General features: G+C 50.3%; 1 long non-coding RNA gene across 1 annotated transcript; it reads right to left on the bottom strand.

Annotated features, from left to right (window-relative positions):
• Positions 1–3,888: 3,888 nt before the first annotated feature.
• On the bottom strand, positions 3,889–18,805 carry LOC115031562. The gene is made up of 4 exons (XR_003837236.1): positions 18,562–18,805; positions 17,326–17,415; positions 7,313–7,468; positions 3,889–4,717 (listed from the first exon to the last, which is right to left on the bottom strand). It is a non-coding gene; the product is annotated as an uncharacterized LOC115031562 (long non-coding RNA).
• Positions 18,806–19,964: the final 1,159 nt, after the last annotated feature.

Consider the following 19,964-nt stretch of genomic DNA (forward strand, 5'->3'; position numbering starts at 1 on the left):
CCAGAGCATGCTCATCATTAGCACAGCACACATCACCCAGCAAATTCTACTGCCCTGCATCTCAGATGCCTCTTCCTCCCCAGCCAGGAGAGCCCAGACTTATTTAGGAGCTGGCTGCTCTGTCTTCCCAGACTCGTTTTAGCCTAGAGCAAAGGAACAAGTACAAGAACCCGAAGGGTAAAGGGACAAGGGACATTATATACTTTCATGCATTATATACTTTCATGTAATGGTATTTGTGGGACCCAGAACAAGACACTATAATGATGTATCAGCAGAAACCACAAATGCAAAGGAATTAGAGTAAAAATGTCTTCCTGTCAAATCTGAGGCACCTCAAGAAACGTACATACCAGGACCCCTAGAATGTACACACCAACGCTGCTGAGAATATACCCTGCACACTCTCCAAAGGTGATCTTAGAGACCCCCCATACTGGAAGTCAACCCCAGAATCCAAGGACCTCAGGCCACTAATGGACAAGAGAAGGGGACCATGCCACAGACACCACCATATAGGAAGGGATTCAGGACCACATCCCTGAATCCCATGGTTAGGTGTCCAGGGAGGATGTCACATGTGCAGGAGTCAGGAACCCCACCCCACTGTGCCTCCCGCCTTCACTGAGTCCAGGCAGGTAACTCCAGCTTCAAAGGATCTGATGTCTTCATCTGGCCTCTTCAGACCCCTGCCCACATATTCAGTGAGAAGTGGGGTGGGGGCGAAAACTACTCCGAGGGTGGGCTAGGACCCACTTCTTTATTGCCCCACCAAGTCACCCTCTCCCTTCAGCCCAAGCAGGTTTCTCTGCTTTATATCGGGCTCTACATGTGACTGAGAATTACAGAAGGGTTCTGATGCCCAGTGAGATTGAAAACTGGTCTCTGTGGCCTCCTAGCAGCCCCTGGGATTCTGACCATTGCTGGCCTTAAGCCTGGAAATGGGTTTGATGCTATCCAGACCTCCCAACCAAAGGCCCCATGTTAGACACATTTTCCAAGCACTTGGAGGGTCTGTGAGGTCCTGGGAGGCAAGTGGGCGGGAGATTGTAATTGGCCTCCCCTGAGCATCCAGCACCTCTTGAGAAGGGGCCTCTGAGACTTGGATCTCCCAGCCAACCAGGCCATGTGGTTAATTAAGTTCCATGAAAGCATAGCCAGCAGAGTGTGAGCGGTTCGTCTTTCACAGTCAATACGGGCATGTGTCTTACCTGGAGTAAGTGCCTTATGCAGAAAGAATTTCCCAAATGGGTTCCATATGCCAGTTCTCCCCACAAGGAGCCCTCTGATGGGGGAGGGCAGGGGCTAAGACACACGCTCCCTCCCCTCCCATAGCCCCAGCCCCAACCCCTCCACAGCTGGTGCTGTTTAAACAGAACATAGTGTCAAAGGAGCAATGGTGGAATCCAAAGATTGTTCTGATGGGGGAAATCACTCCCAGAGCCAGATCCAACCCAGGTGAGCCACAGAGACCTGTGAAGTACATCAGTCCTCATCCTAGGACCCGGGCCACAGGGGACCCCCTCAGCTTACCAGTCAAGGCAAGGGGACAGGGCCTGGTATGCTCGGGATCCAGAAATGGAAGGGCCAAGGGAACACGTGGTTACATTCTTCTCACACACTTTCCTGATGTGCCCAAGTCCAGAAAATGGAACAGAACTCACCTGAGACTGGCAGTGTTGTAAGTCATAATGATGCTCATGAACCCAGGGTACCAACTACACGTCTCTCTGAGACCAGGGCGGTACAGTGTGGAAATGGAGGTGCCTGATTTAACTCTTGCCTCTCACAGTGGAAGCTCCTCTCTGTGTATACAAATACCTCGTCCTTGTGCAGTGGCCCCCACCCATCAAGTGACTGAGCTCAGCCTAAAGCTGCAGTCTTTTCTTAGACATCTGTAAGTTTGCTTATTTGCCATCTACTGGCCTCATTATGGCAAAATGCTGTAGAAGTAGAGACATTATCTTGTGCACTGTGGTTTCTTCATGCCTGGCACACAATGTTAGTCTGTAGCAAATGGTCAGTTCATTGTTTCCACCCCTGCCATCACCACCACCACCACTACCACCACCATCACTAACACCACCATCACCTTCATCATCACCACCATCATCATCACTACCGTCAGTATCATTATAAACATCACCATCATGATAACACCACAATTACTCTACCAGCCAGGCCTTGTTCAAGATGTTCTAGGGATTTAAGCCATTGCATTTCCTGGGCCTATAATTAGGGATGTTACTGACCCACTTCACAGGTTAGGACATGAGGGTTGAGCCCTCTGTACCCTTCCTTCTCTTGCCCTCAGAATGCTTGGGACAGTGTCAGCTCTTTATGTCCTGAAATTTAACTCTAGTCTTGATGAACCCCAAGTTTGGCTCTCCAGTGAGAGGCTCTGCCCAGTTGGCAGACAGGCCTGTGGGCCTCTGGGGTGAGTCTCCTTGCCAGGTATTCAGCCTCTATGTATTAGTCATTCCCAGTCCATGTGTTCCCACCCCTGCAGCCTCAAAAGGACCAGAACCATGGGAGACTCCTGCTAAAGTGCCCAAGAAAGTGGGGTGGGCTCCTCCAAAGAGAACTTTCCATAGACATCTGGACATTTGAGTGCTTTCTCTACCTCTGGACTGTCTCAGTTTCCCACCACCAGCACTTGGTGCCCTCTGGGGCTGGAGGGGGGGTTCTGCCATTGCCTGGCTTGGGAGGCACTTTAAGCTTTCAGGTATTCTTGGGAACTCTCGGGAGCCCTTAAAGCATTTGAAATTGCCTGCAGTGAAGGTGTGGGTGAAGTTTTGAAAGTGGGGCCACTTGAGTGTTCAGGATTTCTGGGCAGCCTGCCAGTTTCTATTCCAATTAAATGCCCCATTTGGCCAGCTGGTGGGCCCCTTGGCGGGAAAAGAGTGATGTCCGAAACTGCCTGCGTCTGGATATAATTTGAGGAGGACGACAAGAGATTCATGTGCCGAAGGAGGGGGCATATCTGAGATGTGGTCAGAGCAAAATCAGTCCTTCATGGTCTTCAGAAAAGAAGCTTGTCCACATACCCGTCAGTGCCTCATTAGAAGTGAATCCATGAGGCACAGGAGAGACAGTGGCCAAGGCCCTGGTAAGCCTCTCCCTCTGAAGCTCTTTGTTATAATTAAAGGGCATCTTGGTGCCGTGCTGGCCTAGAACAGCTTCAGGAGAGCAGAATGGTGGAGCCCCCTGTGTGCAAGTCTCTCCACCGGTGCTCTGTGGATGCACAGATATCTCTGGAACATCTCAGAGTGCAGGTGTATGTAGAAAATGGGGAGGCTAAGGTCCAGGAAGTTAAACAGCTGAGGAGGATGGCTGTGAACTCAGGAGCAAATCCAGATGGCTTCTTTGACCCTCTGGCATCCACCAGAGCTTCATACGAAAGGAAAGGAAAGGCATGTACACACACACTTGCGTACACACGCTCACATGCATACACTCATATGTACAGATGAAAGCACACAGGCACATATCTGCACAAATATGCACATACATGCACACACACATACGCACGCACACAGGCAACCTTAAAAGTACAAGGTGGGAGCCGGATTCATGGAGCTGAAGCTGAGAAGAAGATGAAAAGCAGACTCTCCCACAGCATCTCTGGAAGCTTCTACAAGGAGGCAAGCACCCTCCTGATGACTTTCATTTGTGGAGGCAAGCCTGGCAACCAGAGCAACTTGGGGGGGGGGAGCTGTGTGGTTGACAGGACACATCAATTGGAGGTCCCATGACCCCAAAGCAGCTATCTTGGCTTGCAATCTGATTACCAGATGGATCCTTTCCCTAAGAAAAAAAGGGAACTTCATGCAAGAATCAAGACAAATGGCCACCCCTCCCACCCATTCCTCCCTCCCATCTGGCACTGTCTGTGAACATGAGGCCAGCAGTGGCAGCAGCCTTGTGTCACAGACACCAGGTATTTACAGTCTGTGATCAGCTGTGCTGCCAGTGGCTCTCAGCCTCATCCAACTGACCTGCGCAGCCATTTCAAGACACCGTTCTCTGATACCTGTCAACTCTCTGATCTGCAAAGGATTAGTAACTGACCGATTTCAAAGCAAATAGAAATGACACTCAGAAATGACACCCACACTCAAACCCGACGTCACTGAAGGTCTACTCTCAGCCTGGAACTCAACCTCCAATTGGGTGCCCATGATCCATGATTTGAGGCAGGCCTGCCAACCAACAAGAGAAACTGAACATGAGGATGACAGATAGTACCCCAATTTGAAGCCTGGGAGATGGCTCAGTGGGCAAGCACAAGGACCTGAGTTCAAATCCTCAACACGACTTAAAAGCTGGATGATGTGATATACGGCTGTAAATCCTAGTGTTGGATCTTGACACAGGCAGACCCCCATCCACTGGCCAGTCTAGTCAAAAAGTGAGTTCCAGGTTTGCTAAGAGATCTTGTCTCAAAAATCAAGCTATCCAGAGAGCCCCCAGCATCCACCCATCCCCACCTCCCTAATGCTGGGGTCATACACACACGCCACCTTTCTGGCTTGCTATACATAGGAGCTGCAGATGGAACTCAGGCCCTTCCTCAAGCTCACACAGCCAGTGCTTTGCTGACTGAAGCGTCTCTCCACTGGAAGGGTCTCTTCTGGTTCACAGTCTCAGAGGGTCCCGTTCATGTTCTCGACATCACCATGGTGGGAGTAGAGGAGTAGGGGAGGGGTGTCTCATCCTATGATGGACAGGAAGCAGAGTGTGAGGACAGAACCACAGACTCACTGTTACATTCAGAGGCATGCCCCAGGGACCTCTTCCTCAGTGCCCATTTTCAACATGTCCACCAGCTACAAAACAGTACCACTGAGCACTCAGCACGAGACCATATGGTGGTCCTTTCAGATGGAAGCCATCCACTTCCTTTTCTCAGATGGGCACTTGTCATCAGCCTAGGTAATCCAGGATGACACAGCTCAGGCACATACGCAGACTCGCTGTTCCAAATAGTGCCACACTCACAGAGACAAGGATGGGAACTACTTGATTCTTCAAGAGACAAGAGAGCGAGAGAGAGCAGTCAGCAGCTCAGAGCACTGAATGCTCTTGCAAAAGACTCAGGTATCCAGAACCCATAGGGCAGCTCACTGTCTATAACTCCAGTTCCAAGCGATTCAATGTCTTCCCCTGGCTTCTGAGGGCACCAGGCACACACATGCAGACAAAACACCCATACATATAAATTTTAATTTTATTTGTTTGTTTTTGTTTTTGTTTTTCAATACCAAGTTTCCCTGTGTAGCTCTAGTTGTCCTAGAACTCACTCTGTAAGCTGGTCTCGAACTCAAGAGATCTGCCTGCCTCCGCCTCCTGAGTGCTGGAATTAAAGGCATGCGCCACCACTGCCCAGTTAAATTTAAATTTAAACAAATAAAATAGTATGCTGTGGAGGCAGAATGGTCAAATATCATCTTTAGAGGAAACAAAAAGGACTTGGTTTTACATCATTGAACTCATTTACACAGGAGGTGACGAGTATGTCTGTTTCACCGCATCTAGCATCTCACACAAAGGACTCAAGCCTGGGTGGAACCACCCCAAAGCTGGTCCACATCCACAGCTGAGGCTGTCATCTCTGAGTGTCTTGCTGAGCTATGTGGCCTTTTTTAGCTTGAACTCCCTCACAATATGGTGGATTGGATTCAGAACAGAGAGGCTAGATGGACACCATATGACCTTAACTGACTGTGACTTAGAAGCTATCAGTAGCCATTCTGCCAACTGCTTCATCAGAGTGACATGGGTCTGCCTGAACTCAGAGGAAGATTTGCTCAACATAGGAGATTTGCTCAACAGAAACTATAAGCTTAGTGTGGCAAAAAGTGCTGGTGCATTAGGAGAACCATGGATGCCACTGTCTTTGGGAGCTGCCACCTACTCTGGCATCTCAGTAGGATTCTAGAACTTTCCCTGAGCCTACCCTTCCCCCACCAATCCTCAAGTGCAATATCTCATTCTCAGGTATTCTAGGGAAAGGGTCTCTTTACTCTGTGCTCAGTAGATGGCAGCCACAAGGATCAGGGACATGGTCATCAAAACCCAGCTGCTGGAGCCTCTCTGCTGACTCCCTGTAGCACCCTGGTCCCTGCGTGTCCCTGGTGGGTGGGTGGGAAGCAGGAGAAACCCAGGCTCCAAGGCAATGTGATTCTTGTTGGATTGCCTCATCCCCCAGAGGGCGTTGATAAATGGTGAGATAAGCCACTAATTCCTGGGTGCTACTCTCAGAGACATGGTGTCTAGTGAAGTGCACCCATCTCCTTATCACACCAAGGACAGGCTGATGTCACCCCACTGAGGGTGGCAGAGGGGCTGCAAACCCTAATGGATTTGTCCCATCTAGATAAGATAGTCTCAGGCTCCCCATAACACAGTAATTCATTTTTCAAGCAGGGTTGAGAGAAATGCTGGAGGCAGGGGAGGTTGGGGGTGGGAGGTGTCTGATTAGTCCCTGGTGGTAGCTGTTTTTCTAGGGATACAGCATCCTAGAATATTCTACATAGAAAGGCAAGCAGAAATGGCCTCACTGAGGATAACAAGGGTCACCCTAGAGAGAGGTCCAGGCAGGGCATGGTGGTGCACACCTTTAATCCTAGCACTTGGGAGGCAGAGGTGAGTTTGAGGACAGCCTAGCCTGCGTAGTGAGTTCCAGGACATCCAGGACTACAGAGAGAGCCCTGTCTTAAAAGAGAAAGAAAGAAAGGGGGAGGGAGGGAGGAAGGGAGGGAGGGAGGNGGGAGGGAGGGAGGGAGGGAGGGAGGAAGGAAGGAAGGAAGGAAGGAAGGAAGGAAGGAAGGAAGGAAGGAAGGAAGGAAGGAAGGGAAAAAAGAAAAGAAAAGGCCCAGCTGTTTGAATTTTAACCCAACCTTTGTAAGCTATGACCCAAATGAGTGAATCCCCGGGCATTCTGAGCCTTAATCTGTGAAACTGGATGAGCCAATGCCACTGTAAGACTAAAATGTGGCATCAAGGAAGGGATAAATATATGTGACTAGCAGGGGAGTTCCAAACTAGATCAGGACCCTGAGTTCATATCTCACACTGGCACTCATTGGCTGTGAGGCTCAAGCTAGTAAATTTACCTAAACCAAGTCACTTTTCATGTATGTGTGTAATATGCATATGTGTGTGCATGTTTTTGCATTAGCACACGTGTATGCATGCATGCATGTACATGACGCATATAGAAGCCTGAAGCTTCTGTTGGGAACCATCTTCAACCACTCTTTGACCTTAGTCACTGAGGCAGGGTCTCTCAATCAAACCCAGAGCTCACCTGTGTGGCTGGCTAGTCTTGCTCTGGGAATCCTTCTCCACCTTCTGAGGCTAGCCCCAACCTTTGGGGCATTTCCATGGATTTCTGGGGTCCTGAAGTCCATTCCTTACAGTTGGGCAGCAATCATGTGAATCACTCAGCCATTTTTCCATCCCACTTAAAAAAAGAAAAGAAAGTTCAAACAGATCCTGACTTACTAAGTTTTGACATTTTGTCTTCCTCTCCCACAGTACATAAGCAACATTCATTCAATAGAAACTATTTCAGGGCTGGGGATGTGACTTGGTTGGTAGAGTGCCTGCCCAGAATGCACAAGGCTTTCCTCAGCACAGCAGAAACCCAGTATGGTGGCACATACCTGTCATTCCAGCACTGGGGAGGTGAAGGCAGGAGGATCAGAAGTTTAGGGTCACCTTTGGTTACAAACCTAGTGTGTGGTGAGTGTGAGCTACAGGATACCCTATGCAAAATAAAACAAAATAAAACAACAACAACAAAAAAACCCAAAACAAGTGTACTTGCGGTTTGAGTTTGCTGTCTCTTCAGGTCAGGGATAGATATGCAGTCTGAACTTCTCCCACATTTCAGCACAGCAGAGTGACCCCAACTTCAGCCAGGGGCCACGGGGTGGGAGAGGGTGAGAGATTTTGACTCACTTTCCAGTCCTGGTGCATTTAGCCTGAAGTGGGCTTCTGGGAGGGGATCCCAATGAGAGTCGAGGAGTATCTGTATATTCCAGGAAGGGAGAATTCCCATTCTGTCCAGGCTTCAGGAATGGAGTCACTCACAGTGTCACAGAGGTGGAATCTGGACGGGTTTGCTACAGACTAACTCTGGCTCCTCTCATCTCCTGCCTACCTGCACAGCCCAACACCACGACCATAAGAACTGGTCAGAAGACAGGACCACCTTTTATGGGACCACTGTGGGGGCCTTCTCTGTAGGCAGTCCAGTGTTCCACAAAACTCACCAGACCCACAAACACGCCCCACTCAGATTCATGTCCTCTTGGACCCTCCTCTCCCTGAATGAAGGAAAAGTCAAGCAAGGATGCCAGTGTTTTTTGCCACCCCCCTCACATGCCACTTTGAAACACCCAGAAATGCAGCCCAAGCCTAGGGTCAATGCATATGGGGCAGTTTGTGCAGAGGAGTTGAGGGCCCAGAGATGTACCATGCCCACCCTCCAACTTTTCCCAGGGGAACCCCCACTACCACTAAATGGTGGGAAACCATACCAACCATCAATAGACCATAAGTCAGCTCCAGACATTGCAGAACTCAAAAGTCAAGGTCCCTTCATTTGAGGATAGCATAGATGCTCTAAGCATCATTCTCAAGCAAGGAACGGAAGCAAGTGTCCCCAGCATCCACACAAAGAGCTGGGTGTGGCAACTCTGTCCTATAATCCTAGTGCCAGTAAGATGGAAGGCAGAGAGAAGTATATCCCCAGAAGCCTGGGGGCAGATAGCCTGGCCTATGTGAAGTTCCTGGCTAAGTTCAATGAGAGAACCTACCTCACACAAAAGGGGGAATGCACATAAAGAGAGAAGCTGGAACTGCGCTCTGACCTCTACACTGCACCACCCAGGTCTACACCTGCACCCACAGAGATGCAGCATACGAACACACATACACACACTGCATAATACATGCACATACACACACACAGATGCATAATACATGCACACACATCTGACACCATACACAAATGCCTAATATACACACACACACACAAATGTGTGCACACATGCATATGCACACATATACACACAGAAATGCACACATACATGCATACCCACAGATATACATGCATGTAAACACACACAGACGTGCATGTGTGTAAAAACACATACACACGAAATTGGAGCAAACATAAAAAGAGAGATATGAGAAAGCACTAGACAAGTCTCAGCCAGTGATGTCCCCACAGAGTGGCCATCGGTGCTGCCCACCCAGGAGGCTCCATCTGTGCCAGGCACTTCCTTACCAAGCTACTCCTCCCTCCCCATGAGGTCAGCCTGTGGTTATCTCCGAAGATGCTGATTCACCAAAATCAATGCTAAATTCAGACTCAATCAACTTGACATTTGCTCTCAAAGTGCTAAAGGTTCTTCTGGAGAATCCAAACTGGAACAGAAGCTCCTGTGTTGGGTGTCTAGGAACCCCACAGAGATCTCTGTGAGATCAATACAGGAGATAATACTATGTTTTTTTTTTTTTCACTAAGAACCCAGCGCACACGAAGAAGTGTGAGAAACTGTGTCAGACGTCAGAGACATTCATGTTCTCACCCAGAAGGAAAGGGTTCAAGCCACTCTGATGATGTCAAGACTTAATTTTACATTTTGGATGGTGGAACCACAACTCTGACCCTCTAACCCCATCCTGACCTGGGAGAGAAGATCAGTCCTTGGGCAGAGCCAGCGTCACCAGTGCATCCCCTGGAAAATAAAAGGCTGCTCTGGAAACCATCAGAAAACATTAAAGACTAAAACTACATTTGGAGCCATCACAGTTCAGGGGCATGAGTCCACTCTGTTGAGAGCTGCTGTAGATAAGGGGTCTGTTTATTGAATTAGGTGGGGAAATGAAGAAAAAAAATCCTGAAATTCATGGCTGAAAATATTCCATTTCTGAACCAAGACTGTTTGCTGTTAAAAGGGAGGGGTGGCCTGGCTTATCCATGAACAAAGGCAATTTGTGGAGAATCTGGATATGGTGGAGTGAAAGATGAAAGGGGAGACCTAGTTAGACATACGAGCTCGCCAGCCGGTCCCTGCAAAAATGCGGAGATTCGAGATCAATCAGAGAACTAACACAGATTGAAAGGTTACAGCACACAATGAATGACATCATGTGGCCAGATCTCGCCAGTAATATATGATGAGCCTGCTGATAACGCAATACCAGTCCAGCTGTCGAGCTGCACAGTGAGGTGTTCACAGGAGACAGCTCAGCTCTCCCATCTGCAGCTGGGCAGCACACAGCAGGGGTCAGCTTGCTAAGGCTGTGAAGGAAACCTACCTGCAGCCAATGAGAAGCCCACGAGTGCTCTGAAACTGTAGATTTCTGTTAACCTACTGGCATAAACCTACTGGCAGGGTAGAAAGCTGGGGACATTGCAATCCGACTGCAAAAAAGTGAGCCCAGAACTCTTCAGGGTACCTATATCTTTGAAGTGTGCCCATTTTTAAGTCTTGTAAAAAACAAAAAAGATTGGGAAGAACCTCCAAGTGGAACTGGAGTTGGGTAACTGTTTCTGCACCAATGGGGAAGCAAAAGTGGGTAGCTCTCCTGCAGTGACACTTGTCAGAGCCCCCTGAACCACACATCAGTGTACACAGCAGTTAAGGAACCCAACTTTTGTGTGAAGGTGTGGGGACAGAGAGGAGGCCAAGGGAGGCTAAAAGATTGTTATTAGCAGAGTGGCGGGAGGGACCCCTGGATATGGGGGACGGTGTGCAGCATCTAGTCTGGCAGACTTGGAAGATGGCTCTATGGAGCCTGGTACTACCTGTCCACAAAAGCAGACACAGATGATGACCATAGCCTAATTACTTCCCAAAGACTGCCCCTCAGATACCACTAATATGTTCACTAATGTGAATTTGGAAGACAGGGCTTCAATATATAAGTGTGGGAATCCATGGTTTAGAGGGTGACATAACTCAATCCATAGCAACCAAATCCAGCATGTATCTTTCTGAGGGCAAGGGTATTTACTAGACTCAGAAAGTTTGCTCTTAATATTTGATTCCAAAGGAGTGTGCTCACTCAGATTATTCTGACGGTCCCCATGCTGTTCTTCACAGCCTTTGATTTCAAAATAAGATCAACCACTGATCCTATCTCAGTTTTCTAATGACTCCTGTCTTGTTCTCATGAGGTCAACATTTAAAAGAGGAATGTGCAGTTTTTGGCTATGCTGGCCAGTCAGTGAGTCTCCAGGGATCCACCTGCCTCTGTCCCCGAGTGCTGGGCTGCAGGTACATACTGTCACGCCTGGCTTTTGTGTGGGTCCTGGGGATCTGAACTCACATCCTCATGCTTGTGCAATGAGTGGTTCCTCAATTTGTGTCCACCCACACAAGATGTCTTTGACAAGAATATCACTCAGAAGTGACAGCCCCCACTCCCAGCTATACCCCATCAGGAGCATGTGGCATTAGCTAGTTCTACTTCTAGTGACCCTAACTTTGATCTCTAGACTAGGGAGTGTTCCCCCTGTGGAGTCACTAGGGGCTGGGGAGGGTTTCCCACTGTGAAGGGGAGTGTTCCCCCTGTGGAGTCATCAATCTTCTCTTGGAATGTGCTAACTCAACCAGGAAGATGTGGGGGAGCATTTAAAGACTCCAGACCTCCTCAGAGCTGGAGGAATTGTTGCACAAGGATAAGGACCTGAGTTCAAATCCTCAGGACCCACACCAAAGCCAGGCATGACAGTATATACCTGCAGCCCAGTACTGGGGGACAGAGGCAGGTGGATTCCAGAGACTCACTGACTGGCCAGCATTGCCAGATCAGTGAGCTCCAGGCTCAGTGAGAGACCCTGTCACAAACAAGGTGGAGAGCAGTAGACAAACACATCCTCAAATAACTTCCGGCCTCTTTATGCACACACCACACACAATGTACATATATCCAGACAACACACACACACACACACACACACACACCGAGTATTAAAGACTTCTTACACTTTCCCAGCAGAGTTCACAACTCTCCGTGGCTATGATTCTTACCTGAATTACTCTACTGGCTACGAATGTGACTTCTAACTCAATCATCCACTGCTCTCTCAGTGCAGAGAAGAGTTCTCCCCGATGCTTATTCATGCACCCCATCTGTTCATGCACCTGGATACAGCCTGTGGGATCTTGTTCTGGGGACCAGGTCCAGAGCTCGAAGTCTGGGCTATGGGAATGTACTCCATTCAAGCTAACCACATGTCTTTTGATTCACCCCAACATGGAAAGCTCTCGTCTCTCACTGGTGAGCTTCAGAGAGCAGAGGAGCATCTTCAAAGGACACATGACAATCACGCATCTGTGTGGTGTTTCTCAAGGAGACAGAAGTCTGATGGCTTCCAACAGGTCTCAGGGACTCTATCGTCTCCCCTAAATGCAAGGAGACTCTAGAGCAGGGATGTGAATGGACCTCCTATGCTGACCCAGCCACAATCTCACCCAAGGTTCAAACTTGGCCATGGTGGAGACATCAGCCCCTAAGCAGACTTCCCCTCCTCATCCAACTAGGGTCAGCTTGACTGGACAGAGGTGCACCGTGGGAGCTAGTGACTCAATGTGACTTCTGGTTTGTCCCTGAAGATGACTCTGGGAAGGCTGGCATATGAACTAGTGGTTATGTGGAGAAGGTCTGTCCCTACTATGGGCAGCACTATCTAGAGAGAACAGCCAAGAAGCCCTCTTTACTGGTGGGGAACTTCCTCTCCCTCCCATCTGGGGCCAAGACCTTGTGGGAACCTGCAGAGCAGCACTAGGGCACCTGGGAAAGACAGCAAATCAGAGACTGCTGGTACCTGACATCTGAGCTTCCAGCTTCTGGGGGTCAAAACATAAAGGGGGAAAGCTAGATCCTAGATACCAGTTGTCCTGGAGCCTAGCCAGGGACCCTAGTGTCCTCAGCCATTAACTGAAGCAAGGAGGACTTAGCAACCCTTGGTGTAAGACAGGCCACCCCCACCAGGAGCTTGGTATTTTCGATGGTCTGGCAGAGCACATGGCTCCTCACACACATGTCGCCTCACAGAGTCCGTTTCTAAGGAGTGGAGTGCATGCGGGTATAGCATGGTGCCCCAGGTACCTCAGGGACACATACTCTGCAGTGCTCACCTCTCTTCCTATGAACATATGCTCAAAGCATGACTGACAGCCAGGCCTAGAGCTGCTGTCACCAGGAGACATGAGGAAGGTACAAGTGAGCTACCTTGTCACCTGTGTTTCAATGTCTCTGTCTCACTCTGGGGACTGGCATACAGCCGTGCAAGGTTGGCCCTGTGCTGGGGTCAACAGAAAATGGGCTGCTACTGGTGGTCCTCAGCCCACAGAAATGCCACCCATAAACATGGCACCTAGTAGCAGAGCCAGAGTGAGGGTCAGGCTATGTCCTGCCCTGCCTGATAGGAGAGAGTTCCCACAGAAGCAGGCCCATTGTCTGTAAGCTCTTATCTGCCAAGGCAGACATCCCTTTCATAGACATCTGCCACCCCTTGTCCCAGCTGGTCTTGGGTTTCCACTGGAGGGAAAGGCTGGAGTTGGAATAAGGAGTTACAGCCAAAGAGGGCAGCTCTGTTTGCGTCCGGCGTGCCAGGCATGGCTCCCACGGGCTCAGATGTCTAGCTGCACAGGTGGCAGCAGGGATGTGCCTCTGCTCCTGGGTTGCAGCACCTCCCCCTGGTCGGCTGTCCTCCACTCCTCTTTCTTTTCCCTTCCCTTTTCCCTCCTTTTTTGCTTCTTTCGTGTGTGTGTCTACACATGTGCAGACAGCATGCGTGTGCCGGTGTGCACAGGTGCCCGTGGAGGCTAGAGGGCATCATCATCTGTCTTCAGTCACATCCCATTTTTCCTTACATGTATTGTCTTTATTACTGGTGTGTGTGTGTGTGTGCGTGTGTGTGTGTGTGTGTGTGTGTGTGTGTGAGAGAGAGAGAGAGAGAGAGAGAGAGAGAGAGAGATGGGAGTGGGGGTCAGAAGACAACTTTTGGGAGTCACTTCTTTCCTCCTACCGTGGCTCCTGGGTAAGGAACTCAGGTCATTAGGCTTGGTTGGCAAGCCCCTTTACCCGCTGAGCATCTCGAAGGCCCTCTGCCTTATCTGTTGAGGAGTTTATTGACCTTGGGGCTCACTGATTTGGAGAGGCTGCCTTGCCATTGAGTCCCAGGAATCCACCTGTCTCTCCTCCCTAGCACTGGGGGAGCTTTTTACATGAAGGTTGGAGATCCAACACCGGTCCTCATGCAGCACTTTTACAGCTGAGCCACCTCCCCAGTCCTTCCTTCCTTCCTTCCTTCCTTCCTTCCTTTCTTTCTTTCTTTCTTTCTTTCTTTCTTTCTTTCTTTCTTTCTTTCTTTCTTTCTTCTGTCCTTCCTTCCTATCCCCTCTCTCCTTCCCTCTTCTCCTTCCCTCCCCCTCCCTCCTCTTTTCAACAGGTATCTAGGCATCTCGTGGATTCTAACTATTAGTAAGAACTCTCCGTGATTCACAGGTAGTTTATAATTCAAAGCTCAGGCAAGCAATGTCACAACAGAACGGGACTTGGTTCAGGGCTGTGGAGCCTATAGAGGGTCACTTACCCTAGTCAGCCTGGCCAACTCACTCCTAGCTCCTTGGAAAAAGATCCTGTGATCAACTCTGACTACTAGACAGTAAAAGACAGGCAATGTGGGAGGGTAGGAGGAGACCACTGCAGAGGGGAGTGCAGGGAGTGGCTGAGAGAGCCCACAGGACTAGAACAGGAGGCTGAGCCCGGAAGAGGGTCCAGCTGAGCTCTGTCGAGGCTCCAGCTGGTAGGTGATGTTGCCTTCTCACATGAGCTTTAACCTTTCTGTCTCACAGGGGTAGTATCAGGACAAGGTCACAGCTAAGGCCTCTGCTGTGATAATACTGCTGGCAGGGGTTGGGTGGGGGAGTGAGTCATGGGGGGGTGGGAGGTGGGGGGGCAATGGCAGTGGTGAAATAAGCTGGTAGCAAGAACTGGGGAAAGGCAAGATAGGCTTGTGGGCAGACAGACGGACAAACAGACGGAATGAAAGGAAGGATGGAAGGAGTGACAATGACACATGGTCCTCCTTTTCGACCTCAGGCAAGGTGATGGAAGGGCGACTGTGAGGACCACCCATTACAGATAGGGTGGGAAGAGGGCAGGGAGACCATGCAAACCCCAACACCGTCACCTCAGTGGCTCACATGGTAGCAGCTAGGAAGTGGGGGAGGGTACGTAGGAAAGGCATCACAGAAGGCTTCTGTACTGGAGAATGATGGCAGAGGGCCAGGGACCTTGCCAGAAATGTGGCAAGCAGCAGTCAGACCTTCCCTCTAACGCTCTTGAGGGCCCTCCTCTGAGCTCTGATCCAGCCCACTGAGAGAAGACCAAGGAAACCCCAGAATCATCCTGAACATTCTATGATTCCTGACACAATCATTTGACAGGTGCCAGGCTGTCAGGAGCTGACAGCCAAGGCCCCTCCTTAAAAAGGAGCTTCTAAAAAGCATCCAGAGGCAGAGACTAAAACAACAAACAGAAAACCAGCTGTGAGACCAGAGGCTTTTCAGGAAAAAGAAACGTCTGGAGGAGGGGCTGGGGTGTGGCTTGGTGGCACAGTGACTGTCTAGCAAGGCTGAAGCTCTGGGTCCCATTCCCAGCCCAGCACACACCAGGTATGGTAGTCCTGTGTCTGTAATCCTGACATTTGAAGGCACAGGCAAGAGAAGTCATTATAGGCTTTATGGTGAGTTTGAAGCCAGCCTGAGCTGCCTGACACCGTAGCCTCTAAGGCACCTATGCTCACAGGCATCCCCCTCCCCTCTATTCACACACACTTTAAAAGTAAAAATCGTTTTTAGAAAGCAAACAGTGGCACTGTGCCTTTGACCATCCATGGAAGGATTGGCTCCTGACCCGAGGCAAGAGTAAGAGCAAAATGGGACCCCTTCCAATGCATGACTCAAGCCCACACTGTAGCCATTCTTCACATGGCAGCTACAGCAGCACCAGCTCTACCCATGGGGGAGGGACAATGCCAAGATGGAGGAGCTGGGCACAGAGCTTCAGAAGACCCTGGGAGTGTAGCAGCATACTTAATAGGAAGCTAGTGGTACGGGTGACAGTGCGTGATTCAGCCCTCCTTCTGACAAGCTGAGGACAGCCAGACCTTGCTTGGCTTGTCATGATCTCTATGCTGACCACATTCTAGGTCTTCTCTCTCCAGCTGCCTCTACCCATGGGGAGCACTCCTCCCTCTAGCTGCCTTTGCCTAGTGGGAACACCCCCCCTCCAGCTGTCCCTGCCCACAGAGAGCACTCCCCCTTCCAACTGCCTCCACCTAAGGGGAACATTCCCCCCTCCTGCTCATCAGGGGCTCACTCTTCAGGTGTGAGCCCTGCATCCCAACTTCACCAGGAAAGCCCTGCCAACACCAGAAACTCTCTGTAGTTCTGAGGCCAGGCTCAGATCACAGTGAAAACCTGCTGGCCCCTGCTGTGTCTCCACAGCTCTTTGACCCTCTGTGTCCTTTTGGCCTCCCAGTGCTCTGAAAATACTGGCCTAGTGTTAAAAGGAGGACAAGAACCTTCACTGCCAGGTCACCTGCAGCCTGGTACCTACTAGTTACTGAGGACTGCAGCCAGCTCCGGGCTGTCTCTGAGCTCCAGGGAAGAACCAATTGCTGAAGAACAATTAATTGGGCAGTCAGCAAAGGGATGCTGCCCTGAACATTGTGGTTTTCAAAAGGTACTGGACCATCCAGGTGGCTGTCAGCTTTTGCTCTGGGACTGTCCTCAGAGGTGAAAATCCTGTCTGTATCTAGCTCTTGCCATGACCTGCCAAGCCTCAAGGTCACTGTCCACAGACCCCTTGCCATTGATGATCCAGAATCTAGTGCTGGGCAGATTGCCATGAGACAGATGGTTGGCCTCTGAGGGGTAAGTCACAGCTTATGAATGGCAACTCAGCCCACTGGACTAGAGACGGGAAGCCCTTATGTCTTGAGACTTTCCCTACTCAGTCAAACCTATTTGGAAGGCTGGTAGGAGCATGTGGCAAAGCGAGCATCCTCCAGCCCAGGAACACAGGAGCAAGGGAAATACAGCCAGGCAAAGCAGATTCTCTAGAGCGACCCCTGCTGGTGGGGGAAGTGACAGTGAGGCTGCCTGGCAGCCACTGGGCTCAGGCAAGCAAGACATCCTAAAAGGTCCACAGGGCTGGAGGGTTGGCTCAGGGGTTGGAACTCTTGATGCTCTCACAGAGGACCAGAGTTCAGTTCCCAGTACTCACATGGGGCAGCTTGCCGCTGTCTGTAACTCCAGCTCTGTGGACACCAGCACTCATGTGGATGCACTTCTCACACAGGCAGGCAGGCACACACTGGAAGGAAAGCAAAAATAAGGCCCAGGCCTGGTGGCGCACACCTTTAATTCCACCACTTGGGAGGCAGAAGCGAACAGAGTCTTGTGAGTTCAAGGCCAACCTAGTCTATACATGAAGTACAAGTTCAGACGGGGGCTACATAGTGAGACCCTATCTCTAAATGAATAAAATACAACACACAGCACAACCTCGGCATAAGCCATGTCTCTGGAGGATCTCAAATCCCCTGAGATTCACAATAACCTTGGAGATCATGCAGCAGAGACAGGCCATGGATCCACCCACCCTCCATCAGAACTAGGCACACCCCAAGATGTGCATCTACAGGCCCCTCCCGGAAAATCCATGCCCACATACATGTGCTGCAAAGACAAGAACAAGGCTGCTCCCACGCTGCTGAGTTTCATGTGTCAACCTGCCAGAGCCACGGGAGTTCTGGGATATGATTCACACTCATACTTGGAGACTTTGAGTAGAGAGTCCTCCCCCATGTGTGTGGGCCTCGCTCATCAGCTGGAGTACTGAACAGCATCCAGAGCTCCACAGAAGCAATTTCCCTGGCAGATGGCTTTAGATGGAAAGTGGAGGCCGTGAGGCCACCCTGCAGGCTGCAGCCTCCTCCACAGAGCCAGCCAACTCCACACAGGTCCTGCACATCTATCTACTTATCTCCTTCCTCCTGCCAGCTAGCTTCCATCCATCTTCCTCCTCCTGCTGCTCCTCTCCCTCCTCCCCTCCCTCCTCTTCTTATATTCTTTCACCATTCCATCTTTCTTCTTCCTCCTCCCTCCCTCCTTCCCCTCTATTCTCTTACACTCTACATGTGTCTCCTGTAATTATTTCAGGGTTCCCTCCTGAATCTAAGGGACACCTAGTCAAATCCTCTCCCTGCAACTCTCTCGGACCCCCCTAACCCTTTCTCACACCACTGCAGTAGTCCAGCCCCCTCATCAGCCAGTCACCCTCATGGCTCCCAGTGCTCATTCTCAATCCAGACCTAAGGCACTTGTCTCCTGCTCCCCAGCCCCTAAGTCCCTGATAGCTCTGTCCTGCCTGCGTGTGCACTACTGTTCAAACTCCTAGGCAACCATCAAATCTCTCACAGTTTGGATCCAACCCGCTTTGGTATTGTATATCTCTCACCTCTCCTCCATGTATGCAGTGTTAAGATCAGCATGCCCAAGCTCTGGGAAACAGATGAATTCCCTGGGAAGCTGGTTGGCTGTGTTTCTGAGCCTCAGCTTTGGAGAGTCAAAGCCACAGGATGGCCAGGACTCTGCCCAGGTGATTGTTGTTATGGTGATGGTGGTGAGTTATCTAAGATTCCCTGCTGAGGGTCGCTTCTTGATCTAATCCTCTGGTTTTCAGGCTTTGCTTACCCTGCATATTTGGCACAGGGCATCAGTCCCTTACCCATCTGCCTCTCAGAACTGTAGTCCTCCCCTTCCCTCCCTGTGTGGGTGTGCTTCCCTGGCACCCTGCTGCTGTGTACAGCCCAAGACTCCTCCCATATGGTAGCTGTTTCCCCACATGGAGTTCTCCATTCGGTACAGTATGGAGCCACTGTGGGCAGGGACCATCCCAGCTTCCCAGTGCACAGGGCTGAGTCTGCACAGGGGCCAGCACATGCTGTTGCTTGCTAATGGGGAAAGAGCCCCCAGCAGCTGCTGGCAGGCAGAGGCCCCCAAGCCTTTCCTGACACCCACACCCAGCAGCCGGGGGGATCCCTAGGCAAGCACAGCTGGCTTAAAAAGGAAGCACAAAGTTTCAAAGCTCCCTCCACTTTATTTTTAGAACCTGTGACTCATTCCCAGGACCAGCACTGGAGGCCAAGCAAGGAAGATGCCTGAAGTCTGGGGCCCAAACTGGGCTGAGATTTCAGGCTGTGACTTCCTACCAGTGCTGAGATCTGTACTGTCCACACTATCACTGGTGGTGGTACCTGAAACAGAACAGAGGAAAGCCAGCACCCCCTGCCTGTATGCCCACAGTGGCTGCTTCAGCTCCAAAGGCTCCTGCTTTTCTTCCCTTGCTCTGCGTGACTCTTATACATAAGAGTATTGGGCCAGAAAGAGGGTTCATTAGGTAAAGACACCTGCCACCAAGCCTGAAGACCTGAGTTCAATCCCTAGGACCTATGAAGTGGAAGGAGAGAATCAACTCCAGCAAGTTGTTCTCTGATACACACACACACACACAAATAAATAAATGTAACGAATAGGGTCTTTGATGCTGCCTCCTCTAGCTATAGTTTGAGACAGCTGGTGTGCCCCCTAAAAGTTCATGTTCTTGGTCCCCAGTGTAAAAAGGTTGCCACATTGTGCGACCTTTAAGAGGAGGGGACTAACCAGGCATGGTGGCGCATGCCTTTAATCCCAACACTCGAGAGGCAGAAGCAGGCGGATTTCTGAGTTCGAGTCCAGCCTGGTCTACAAAGTGAGTTCCAGGACAGCTAGGGTTATACAGAGAAACCCTGTCTTGAAAACAAACAAACAAACAAAAAAAGAGGAGGGGCCTAATGAGAAGGTATTAGGTCATTGGGAGCC

Source organism: Mus caroli, chromosome 7 (assembly GCF_900094665.2).
Source record: "Mus caroli chromosome 7, CAROLI_EIJ_v1.1, whole genome shotgun sequence".
Lineage (NCBI taxonomy): Eukaryota > Metazoa > Chordata > Mammalia > Rodentia > Muridae > Mus > Mus caroli.